The sequence below is a fragment of the Crassostrea angulata genome, unplaced genomic scaffold (assembly GCF_025612915.1).
Source record: "Crassostrea angulata isolate pt1a10 unplaced genomic scaffold, ASM2561291v2 HiC_scaffold_63, whole genome shotgun sequence".
Lineage (NCBI taxonomy): Eukaryota > Metazoa > Mollusca > Bivalvia > Ostreida > Ostreidae > Magallana > Magallana angulata.
The window spans coordinates 23,967-27,421 of NW_026441618.1; positions in this window are offsets into that span (position 1 = coordinate 23,967).

Below are 3,455 nucleotides of genomic sequence, written 5' to 3' on the forward strand. Positions count from 1 at the left end.
CAGAAGTTGAACAATGATTTTTTTTCTAATTTGACCTTATAATAAAATTTTTAGGTCAAGGTCAAAATTTTTGGTAAGGTTCAACTATGTTATATACCATCTATCCATGATACAAGTTAAAAGTCAGTATGTTAAAGGAGTCTTGTGTTATGGTCAGGACAATATTTTTTATGGAAAGCTTGACCTTGAAGAATAAAATAGGTCAAGGTCAAAACTTTTGGTGGCGTGCGCTCCTTATTAATGCCATCTACCTATTTTCTAAGTTTGAAGTCTTAATGTCAAGGGGTATTTAAGTTACGGCCTGGACAAATTTGGATGAAGAAGAATAAGAATAAGAACTAGACACGATCTCGTTGCGAGCAACGAGGAGGTCTTCCGTCCGATTTTTAGAAGGTTAATCACGTCATCGACTTTAATTTTCGACAACAAAACATGATATGGAAATAGGAGTGAAGTACTAATGCTTACCTGTAATGCTTTTTATAAGTTCTCCTACGTTGCTTTTTTAAATACTTGCATTTCTTTCAATTGAAATAGACAAGATTAAACTTTTTTACCTCTGGCCCCTAATATCCCTAGTTAGGTAACGCATGAGAAAATCATTATATTGTAAGGATATATAAACGTATTATACCTAAAGTCTGTCCCAAGATATTTTTGCCACACATTCTCTTAAATTATTCGATATTTGTAAATATCTCTTGATTCAGACGATGTTCATTCGATAGTATGAAAAAATCCCAAGATTTCCCTTTTGAAACGCCCCCTCTAGCTTGTCAGGTTTCAATACACGGCTAAAAAAAAGAATGTTTACGGGGACTTTGCATTGCATCAGCCATTATAAAGCCCGGATGATAACTTTAAAAAATTGTGCTAGATATTCCGAAAGATTTCCGAATTGAGGAAAGATGTAAACATTCCCCATTATAAATATCCGTAGGAAATCTGTTTTCGATCTTGTGAATGTTTACGAAAGAAAAAAGGTAATTTGTAAATGAAGTTTGACCCCTAGAAACGTTATTACCTAATTACGTAACACATGATAAAATCAATAGATTTCTTGGATACATAACAGTTGAGATCGACACAAAATTTAAAATTTTGTTTAATTCATGTGATTTTGAATGACAACAGTTGTGAATGGAATTGGAGATCATTGTGGAAAATAAGCAGGTATTGAAAATAATTAATGCACATGACCAGGCACATGACAAATAAAGTGTCTTACACATGTAAATCTTAATGTTAAAGCTGCTTGGTCCGATTTTCAATAAAATAATTGTACGCTTTTAAACGATGGTTATGCTCAGTATGTGTGCAATAATATACGTTGCAGTAGTTTTCCCTGTCAATTAAGCCATATTTCAATGAAAAAATTATGTACATGTTGAAACTCGTTGAATCCGGGTGTTGTTTATTACGGCATGCTGCCCAATCCGGCAACATTATTCAGCCCCTTGACATTTTCCCATCATTTTTGTTTAAAAAAAATTGGTGTAATCCGGATCCTATCTATTCTGTTAACCGGCGCAATGAAAAAGCCTACTGCTTATTATTAGTGAGAGCTATCTCCCGTAGTCCGTCCACTTATCGATCGATCGGCCTTCTGCGAGATATTAATGCTCAATTATTGACCAATTTTTGTGTCGTTGCTATTGATTTAAACAACTGTTAATATAGATCCAAAGTAGCAACTTTTTTCAGTTAATACCGTAAAGTCTTGTTATGAATTGCAATTAGATAATTAGATTATAGTTCACCCAATTTTTTTCAGGCCGTGCTTCAGGATACTGCAGGAGAAAGACTGCCGATATCGTTTGTTATCCCCGTTGCATGGCTACACGTACAGAGTTGCATATTATTCTGTCAAAATGCTCAATTTTTTTATATAGAATTCTCATTTATATTAATATTTATCTATTGTTTCCCTGCATCAAAACAGTTCTCGCCATCAGGTATTTCAGCCACCTGTTGACTTGTTAATGTTTTGTTTAACAATTTACGGTTAAGCATGCAATTTTCAGGTAAATCGGATGTTTGAAAAATTATCAATAACGACGATTTAATTCAAGGATTTCCATCGTATGTATTCCGTTATGGATTTATTGTTTTAAAAAAAATATTTAAAATGAAAATTGGTACTGTAAATAAGATCGATGAAATCTAATATAATTCAGAACAATTGAAAATTTTGCAAGAATACACGATCAGGACCTACTGCATTAAATACTAAAATGAATTTGCAACAATATCCTCTAAACCGGATGTTGCCTTATCCGGCCATTTTTTTTTCAGAACCACCCTCCGCCGGAATAGACAAGTTTTGTTTTGTATTCGCAAAATAATCGACATAAAAGGGTTTTGCGTTATTTCGCCGCGTGTTTAAACTGGCCCCTTACGTCGAAGCTAGTATGATTGTATTACGACTTTGACATCTGTTTTTTTATATGATCTATTATAACAGATAAAATATACAGCATGACTATTTAAACAAAAATAAAGCAGTGTACATTTGTTCATTAATAGTTTTGATGTTTACGTTGTTTATAATCATTGCAAAACATGCAGGATGAATAAACCCAATCATTCGGAGGATGAAATTTAACCCAACGGTTTCCTTTTTTAAACATTCCAATGATGTATTTTGGGGGTTTTTGTATGCCCAAAATTTATTTTTATTTACTTTGAATATTTCTAACGTTGAAAGGAGAGCACTTCCGTTTAAATACGTCTATAAATTTGTAAGATTTTTCATTAGGTTTGCAAGGAAAATTATTTGATACTGTAATGGCCGACAAATCGGAACATGCAGCTTGAAGAAATTTCACAACTTATTATACCTCGAAACGTTATCTCAAATCAGGCACCAAACAATGAAGGGAAATGGAAATATTCGGCGGATCCAAATGTTAAAATATTCTTATGATAAAAATTGGTATTTATGGCAAACAGATTAATCATTTTTAGCTCACCGAGACGAAGTCAAGGAGAGCTTATGCTATACCCTCGGCGTCGGCGGTGGCGTCGGCGTCGGCGTCCGGACCTGGTTAAAGTTTTTGTTGCAGGTCCAGTATCTAAGCTATTACTTGTCCTATCTTCACCAAACTTGCATGGATGATGCATCTGGACCTACTTATGGACTTGAAAGACTTGGATGCTGAATCTGGGTCCTAAATTTCAGATGCTGGAGGAGGTTAAGGTTGTTGGACCAGGTTAAAGTTTTTGTTGCAGGTGCCCTTTGATAGCAGTATCTTAGTTACTGCTGGTCTGTTCTTCACCAAACTTGCATGGATGGTGTGCCTTATGATACTGATGCACCAGACAGGCTTGAGTGCTGAATCTGAGCTATAGGTTTCGGATGCTGGAGGAGGTTAAAGTTTTTGAAGCAGGTTAAAGTTTTTGTTGCGGGTGCCCATTGATAGCAATATCTAAGTTACTACTGGTCCTAACTTCAC